Raw genomic sequence first — 8,820 nt, 5'->3', positions numbered from 1 at the left:
GACAACATTCCATCAGCAATCCTAAGGCTCTCCTGGAACCACTTCTCCATTGTTTTTATCCCTTTTATGACATCATCTCAGCCATGCAAACAGCTCCTTCATGGCATTGGGGCTTTCCTAGGAGCACTCACCCCATCTTTCCTCCTTGCCACGTCCCCACTTGGTGCTGAAGCCCTCCTCCCTCGGAGCACCGCTCCAGCCCCGTCTCAATCCGGAATTCCCAGTCTGGATTGGGGCTGAGAACCCACACAGAGTTTTCCAGGCTCTGTGGTTCCTTCCCGGGCTCCTCGTCCGGAGCCAGGAACACCACGGAGCCACCTCGGCGTGAATTAGTCCTGGGAACTACTTAATCCATCTTCCCTGGAATTAAATGTGCACGGAGAGCTGCTGGGGGCCGCGCCGCGGGCGGCTTTAATTTCTTTTTTAGAAGGCATTAGCAGAACTCGATAAAGGGTCAAGTAATTTCATCCAACTCGCCACCAGTTAGTTAAGGGGAAGCGACAGGGCTGGAGCCTGACGTCGTTACAACCCCGCGGAATCATTTTATACAACAGGAGGTTAAAAATCCCATTTTTTTTTTTTGGGCCGGAAGAGCGATGGCGGGAGGGACGGCGCCGAGCTTTAACGGATTGCCCCAAACGGGGCACCACGGCGGATATTTGCAGTTTTGGGGGAGGGCCGAGAGCCCCGAAATGAGATGGTTACTTGTGGCACGGCAGCGGCTGCGGAGCGAGGCCGGGGAGCCTGGCCGGGGAGTAATTCCCGGGAATTGTGAGCGGACAGTGGGTCCACGGGGAGCGCTGGCAATCATGGCGGAAACAATGTTTGCATCGATCAGCTGTCACGGTGATTTATGGCTTCATTTTGCTGTAATGGAGAATTAGTGGAAAGATTATCAGGGACTCAACACTTTGGCTTGTTACCCATGTCCAGACGAGCAATTTGTCTCCCTGAAGCAGTGAAATACTTGTGACAGCTCCAACACTTGCCCTAATTCAATCAAGAGAAAATGTTGGAATTAATTTGTTACAAGAAAATTTAAATATGTTCAGCAAACAGTAACCGCAGAGCAGCAGCTGATTTATTGTGCTCGGCAAGATATCGATCCGCTTCGATCTGGTCCATGTTGAGGTTTTAATGTGTAATAATTTCCAATTTAAAGCTCCTTTTCAAGATCACGGGTTTAAAGAGAGGGCAGGCTGGGTCTCAAGACCTGATTAGGAGCCTGTTGCAATGGCTTTGTCAAAAGCCTGTTTGAATGTAAATTCATAGTTATCTTTTGCACTATCTTTAATATTCTTGACATGGATTTTATTGTGTGTCAAACCTCAGGCCAGCTGCCTGCCACAACCATTAATGAAACATCTTAGGAAATAAATCTCAGTCTTTATACAATATTTTTAAAAACCTGAAACATTAGATGTCAGCGAAAAAGGTGGAACAGCATCCTTTTTTTTTTTTTTTTCCCCTGCACAGTAAAGCATCAGAGATGGAGCAGTTTTACAGCTCCCCTCCATAATTAGATTGAATTATTGTGCAAATTCTATTATGCCATAAGCCTAAATTCCAAAGTCTGCAGGAATATTTTAGGTGCTTGTACAGATCTGTTATCTTCATTGAAGGTGTGACAGCTTATTTGACCCCTACAGATCTATAATTTTTAAGCTTTTCATTATTAAAACGCTCTCCCCTAACGCCTGTGGGGGGACACCACTCAGGGAGGTGGCTGGAGCCTTGGAAATTTAGCTCCTTATAATTCATGGAGCAGCCGTGGTGGTCTGCAGGCCGTGCCAGCTCCTCTGCCACCCAACTCCTGCAAAACGGGGGGGGGAAAACCAAATGTGCTCAATGAATCCTTTCAACCACATTGTTATGATTAATTAAAGGGAAACCCAGGGCTAAAACCTTGTTTAATAACCAGCTCCAACTCTGAGTTTTCGCCAACATTTTTAGGACATCAGTGGGTCACATAATTAGAGAGCAATCCTGTTCAACCTAATCAATAAGGAGTCGTCACCACCATTGGACACATTCATAGCCAAGATGGATTTTTTTTACTCATTAGTAGAGCTTATTTTAGTTATTTTCAGTTTTGCTGCCTCAGACTGAGCACTGAAAAATCAGCTGTCTTCATTTTAACCGGTTTTGAAAGTATTCCTAACAATGTCTGGGCTGTCCAATGCAGGGTTTGGGCGTCACCAGCGGGCCAGCAATGCTGGGAGGTGCAGCCCCCCAGGTTCTCCCAGGAAAACCCACACTAGGCAGCGGGATTTTTCCCAGATGGTGATGGGAGAGGTGTGTGAACACCTCGAGCCCACCTGGGTGATCCCAGGAGGGCATCTGCACCTGCCCAGTGCAGGGGAAAGGACCAAAGTGCTGGGGAAGCAGAGCTCCTGAGCTCCCTTGGTCACCAGAGCACCTGCATGGAATATCCCCATCCCTAAGTGTGTGCAAAATGCTGTTTAAGGATGAATGTTGTCCCTTCACACAGGAACCTCCTGCCTGGCAGCCACAGGAGCCACTTCCCGGGCTCTGGACTTCGCTGGCTTTGGAGGAGCCTTTGAAGAAGCAACATTTGGCTTTGTTGTAGTTTTTGGAGATAAAATGTGAAAAATTCCTGGTCCTACATGCAGTTCTGAGTGAAGGTAATCCACAAGATGTCCAACGGGGACCACATTGGGTCAGAAACTGAAAATGAGGTGAATTTGGACAAAACAGGCACACGTTGCTCCCTGGAGACACTCTGGTTCAGGGAGGTGTTTTGGCAGGACAGTGTCCCCTGGCACACCCCTGGGGAGGGGACACAGCAGGATCATGGTCACTGTGCTGGGACACATCCCTTGGATGCACCTTGGTTCCCCTTCAGAGCAGCTCTCACTGTGCCCTCGGCCTCCTTCCCAACAAACCCTTCCCTGACTCCTCAGGGAAGACAAAACTGAAGACAAGATTTCATCTGCCAGGGGCTCCAAAGGCTCCCTCGACCTCGGGTGGTGTCTCAGGTGCCAGGATTTAATGCTGCAGCCACATTCCCACCTCACTCCTCCCCATGATGGAGCTGAACCTTCCTGAGACATTCTCTCTTTATCCTTCCACATGTGTGCACTCAGTGCCTTTGGTAAAGCAAATACAATTTTATTAAATTCTGTGCATGAGTTGGATCATAAAGGAAAAGGGATTATGGACATGCTGTAGCAGCTTTATGAAGGGAGGTGTCCCTGTATTTCCGAGATTCACTCTGACTGGGGGATTCAGGATTGGGAATTAATATTTTTTTTTATAAATGCCGTGCTGATATTGTGCTCCCACCTCTGCAAATCCATAATTACAACTCAGTTTTTCATTACAAACTAGAAACGTAAATATTTCTGCGGTCTTTGATGGAATTTAACTTCTGCAGCAAATAATATCTGCACATGTGTTTCCTATCTTGTTCTTTCCCGTGTAATACCAGGCATGCTACAGCCAGTAAAATATTATTATAAAAGTCCCTTTGCTGCAAGTCCTGACCAAAAAATCCACAGCTTTCTATCAGAAGTGTTCCTGAGGGTTCCTGGGAGCCAGCAGAGCTCTCGTGGTCGGGAAGGCCACGGCAGGAGCAGCTTTGTCCTTCGTGGTCACAAGGTCAGGGGGTGTCCCATCCACGAGATCCTTTACTCTGCACCACAGACCCTCACATCTCCTTTTCCTCCCAGTTTTCGGGGAAGCCAGGCTGCTGCTGGGTGATTTTGGGAGGCTCTGAGCCCCCAGCCCCCTTGGAGAGCCAGGCTGAGCACCCCTGGGCTCTGCAGCCCGGCAGGGAGCGAGGGCCCACACCAGTCCTGTGTGACCTGGAGGAGAATCAGGCCCTGACATTTAAAATTGAATTCGACTGATATTTAAAACAAAGATAAACTGACATTTAGAACAGTCCAATTTTCTGTTGTCTCAATTTGATTCTTTTTTTTTTTTTTTTTCCTTTCTTTCTTTCTTCATTTTTCGTGGCTCAAGGCCCCACCACATTGGAAGGGGCTCACTGGGGGTCTGCTGCTGGATCATGACCTGCAGGGACCCCGGGGCTGAGGTCTCACTCTTCTTCCCCCAGCCCTACAAGCAAGAAGAAACCTCCTGGCTGACTCCAATGGGATGCAGTGCTATCCTCACCCGTTAATGTGTCAAAAATGCAACACCAAAATCAGCCTGTGATCGTTCCCGAGCCGTCGGGAGCAGTGCCAGCTTAAATTGTATTAAAATGTTGGTCAACAGTGCTAAAAGGCAGCATTGTAGATTAATAATATTGAGAGAAATCTAAAAACCTCATCTCATTTTTGGAGCCCTGCATTTGTTTGTTTTTTTTTTTTTTTTTTCTCTCCCTCTCTGCTGGAACAGCCAAGAACTGGTTTGGTTCCTTCTGTGCCTCAGTGAGCCCCAGAAATGAGCTTTTCCTGCTCCCACTCATCAGCGTGGCCCTGCAGCCACGGGCTGCAAATCCCACTGGGGGATGTTGATTTGTTTTTAAAAAGTCCTATCAGAATCTGGATCTGCTTCTGCAATTGTCTTCAGCGCTGAAATACAAGTTTAGGGGCTGCTCACGGCTGCAAACACCAGCGTTGGGAGAGGGCTGAGGGAATGGCATTCCTTTCAAGTCAGATCTGCACAAAGCACAAAAAATCCGGGGAAAAATAATCTTTAAATAAGTTACCAGTTGTGAACTTTACAACGGTGCCAGCCATTAACAATAGACCCTCTTGGGGTGGGTTTTTCTCCCTTGCCATAACAATTTTTTCTTTCTGCAAGGTCATTTTAGGTCCTCAGCCTCAATAATTATTTGCTCCACGAGCCGTTGTAGACAGGGCTGTCTTCAGCCTCTCAGCTCGGAGGGAGAAACCCGACCACGCCTTGGGATCCTTCCCAAATCCCTGCCAACAGAAAAGCCAGAAATGGCTTTATTTTGTCCAGAACAAGGATGACAAGGGGTTCTCCACGAGGCTCTGGCACCTCTTGGGCTCTGCCTCCTGCCCGTGGCCCCGGAGCCGGGGGAAAGGACGGGGCTCTTCCGTGGGGGTGAAGCCCTGGCTGGGCTTTTCCAGCATTCCCATTGTTGCACAGCTGAATCCAATCACTGCTATTTGTTTTTCAAAACAGGGCCCAGCTCCCTGTTGCTGGATGATGTTTTCATCCGCTGACATTTAAAAGAGCTGTTTCCAAACAAGCTGAGAAGGTTTCTAGAATGCCTCTATTTTTAAGGTTTTATCGAAATCAGCTTTTAATTATCTGTTTGGAAATAATTGTTAGTAAACAGCTCCGTGCCTGCTCTGAAGGCGCTCACCAGACCTGTAAAAACCAGCTAAAAACAGCACATTTTGGGAAAGGAGATGATTTTTCCAAGCCCACAGAGGGATCAGATAATGCTCAAGCCCACGTGCTGCATCCCAGACAACGTGGCTGTGATTTACCATTTCCTTCAGCTCCTGAATCGTTGTCTCACTCAAGAATAAAGGTAGAGCAAAGTTATTTAAAAAAGAAACAGCCTCTTCCTTGGAAAACCCACAGCTGGGCTCTGCTGCCCGGAGGGAGCTCCCAGCAGGAGCAGATTTCAGGAATTTCTGAGCATCCTGTTGTGATGGAGGGTCATTCTGGGGGATGCATTTTATGAACGTTGGGAAATTGGTTTTGCTTGATTATGGTTAGGACTCTCTTCAAATGATCTGCCAGGACTTCAGGATGTCGAGGAAGAAAAGGGAGAAGAAATTAAGGCCTTCAGAAGACATTTTTGACCTGCTGAGCTGTTGTGTCTCCTGATCCCGCCACAAAGAGCTACCAGATGTCCCTGTCTCCTTTCCAGGAGGCTTTCAATAATTTACATTCCCAGCAAAATGAGAAGCCCCAAAACCAAGGCTGACTCACATTTGCTGTGGCCACGGGCTTTGCCCACTTGGCCATCACCACATGCGGCCCCGCGACAACCAATTACTCATAATTAATTCTCAGCAAATTGCCAGAGCGGAGTTTCGGCCTCGTGTCCCTAACGCCAGCTCACAATTCATTTAATTCACCCCCCAGCCTAACCCAGGTTTGACTCTGCAGCTTGGCTCACTCAAAGACAACAATCCCTGTGCTTGGATCAGAGGGAAAGGCTGCCCAAACCAGGAATGCTTTCCAGTGAAGCATCATTCCCCATCCCAGGGCCCGGGTGTTGTGCGGACATTTGGACGTTTGTTCTCCCATCAATGAGGAGGTTTTGGAACGGTTGTGACCTCTCAGCAGGTGAGGTGTCACGGAATCATAAACCCATGGAATGGTTTGGGCTGGGAGGGACCATCTCACTCCAACCCCTGCCACCACGGAGCCTCCCCTGCTGCAGCACATCCAGCTTGCAAAGCTTTTGGCATTTTTTAACGATCTGCCAGAATTTGGCTCTCTTGGCACGAAGGACACATTCTAAACTGAGATGCCTGTTTAAATCCCACCTGGCAGAGCCAAGCTAATCAATTTACCTTATCAAGCTGCAACGTCTAATTAGAGCTCTCCTGACACCACTCCCAAGTTGGGTTCAGCTCGTCCTGGAGGCAGTGTAGCCCTTTTATTACTTTCTACAACTTAATCACTGTGCTTTAAAGACATTTTCTCTGATTTGCTCAAAGGTTAGCCCCTCTGTCAATTTAAGTCAATATCCTCTTCTTTTCAAAATTAATTGCTATTAATTAATCACCATCTGAAGGAGTTTATTGGTATTGATTGGGTCCCTTTTGTGTGTTTCTGTGAGATCTCTCATTGGTCCTCCTCACTGGGTTTGTTTTTCCCCCAGGCCACAGAGCCCCTTTGGGTGAGTGTGGGTTGGCAGTGGCTCCAGACGAACATCCCAAAGTCCAGGAAAATCTTTCTGCTGAAGGATATCCATGGTGTAGGTGCCTCTGGATTTTATGGGATTCTCTGTTCTTCCTGAGTCACTTAAAATATCGGAGCCCTTCTCTCAAACCTAATTGGAAAACAGGTTTTGAAAATGTGTCTCAGTTTTGGGTTCCTGGCACCCTTTTTCCTGTGTCCATGGGACTGAGGAGCTGCTCCAGCACCCACACCTCAGTGGTGTGACCTCTGGGCACAGACTGGGGCCGTCTAATCAGGACAAGACCACACATCTTTCCCTGCTTCGTGTGCAGTGGGAAGGAGAAGACCTCAGCACAAAGTCCCTGTGCAAGGCTCTGCTTCCCGCTGCTCTGCGGTGCTGGCGGGAGGCAGGAGGAAAAAGCATTCATTTCCTTTCCAGTTTTGCACCGTTATTGGCATTTTCTCTCCGACCTTTTTCCCAGTGTAATCAAATAGCAGTGGTCAATATAGTAAAAGCCAGTTTTCCTTGGAAGCCCCTCCTGGCAATGTGGAGTGACCAGTGTGGCACCATCTTCTTTTAACACCATCTTCTTTTTTAACACCCCCAAACTGGAGTTTGGGGCTGTTAAAAAGAGCCCAGGTCATGCTGGGACCTTACAGGGCTGAGCAGAGCAGGGAAATGCAGCAGGAGTGAGGATGGTGGTGGGAAGAGGTTTCAAACTGAAGGAGAACCTGCACAATAAAGAGTTTTTCACAGGATGAGGAGCCACTTAAACGCAGTTTGATCTCGGGATCAGTTTTACTCCAACAAACCTGCTCAGCAGCAGGGCCTGGGATCCTTCAGACCTCCCTCCTGGCCCTGGGACAGCCTCAGGACGAGTCACACCTGAGAGGAGAAGCAGCCACACTTCCCAGCCTGGCAGCAGGACCCACCTCAGCTCCTCCCCTGAGGATGAGCAGGGGGTGATTCCTAAAGCAGAGCTTCCCACCAGCTCCCCTGGAAAACCCGATGGCTTTTCCAGCTGGGGGTTCTCATGGTCCCTCTGGTCGGTGACACCACGGGCCCAGGGCACCGTCAGCGTCACTCTGTGTCTGATCCAGGACTCCAGGAGACACGTTCCAGGCTGCTGAGCCTGTCATTTGTCAGCCTCTGAAAAGACAGAATTCCTCCTCTCCAAAGCTTCCCCAGCTCCCCAGGGATGTCGTCAGCGGCTTTCACCGCCTTGAAAAAAATGTCATTTTTCTTTTTAAAGAGCACTACAATTATTATCACCAGGCCTCGGGGCACTTCACCCCAAATCACACAATGCTATTTCGGGTCTCTCTTTTACCACAAATGTTCAAAACCAGCTGCTTAAATCCGGTTTTCAAAAGTGAATTGGGCATTTAGCAGCCCGAGAGTCTCTTGGCGCCTCTGAGATGCTGTGGCAGCTTCCAGTCAGCCAGGAGCACCCAGAGGCTCTGTCCTGAGGCCAGGGACCATGTCAGAAGTGCCTTTCTGGGATCCTTCAGGGTCAGATTGGAATTTTCTCCTTGCCTCACTCTTCAGGATGCCCAGGTGTGAGGATCCAGCTGTGCAGCGCTGACTCAGGCAGGGTCGCGCTCACCCTCCTCACAGAAAATATGGATTACATTTTGTGTATAAGGCTTTTTGGATTAATCCTTGCTCAATTTGAGGGGCTAATTACTCCTGGGACAGGGCCACAGGAGTCTTTTTGCCTGTGCAGCCTCTCCTGACCATGTTTATGGGTGAGTTTCCCCGAGCACCTCCAACACTGAAAGCTTTTTTTTTTTTTTTTTCACGAGACAGATGGAGCTGTTCTTTCCAGGAGTGAGCAATATTTAACCTTAAGCACTTTCAAATCCGGCCTCAGGAATATTGAGATGAAAGGCTCGTGGCACTAAGCTCCTTTCAAATGGATATTGCAGCAGAGCTGCCTGGACATTTGTCTGGCTGAAGCTGAGCAGTGTTTAACATGCTGCCGGTGTGCCCGTGCTCCTCGAGGAGCCCCGACA

The 8,820-nt window shown here is 48.6% G+C and overlaps 1 long non-coding RNA gene across 1 annotated transcript; it reads left to right on the top strand.

Annotated features, from left to right (window-relative positions):
- Nucleotides 1–6,324: 6,324 nt before the first annotated feature.
- On the top strand, nt 6,325–8,813 carry LOC128792982 (uncharacterized). The gene is made up of 3 exons (XR_008432624.1): nt 6,325–6,620; nt 6,785–6,880; nt 8,615–8,813. It is a non-coding gene; the product is annotated as an uncharacterized LOC128792982 (long non-coding RNA).
- Nucleotides 8,814–8,820: the final 7 nt, after the last annotated feature.

Source organism: Vidua chalybeata, chromosome 10 (genome assembly GCF_026979565.1).
Source record: "Vidua chalybeata isolate OUT-0048 chromosome 10, bVidCha1 merged haplotype, whole genome shotgun sequence".
NCBI lineage: Eukaryota > Metazoa > Chordata > Aves > Passeriformes > Viduidae > Vidua > Vidua chalybeata.
Note: the sequence above shows the minus strand (reverse complement) of the source record. Positions and strands in the feature narration are given on the sequence as shown.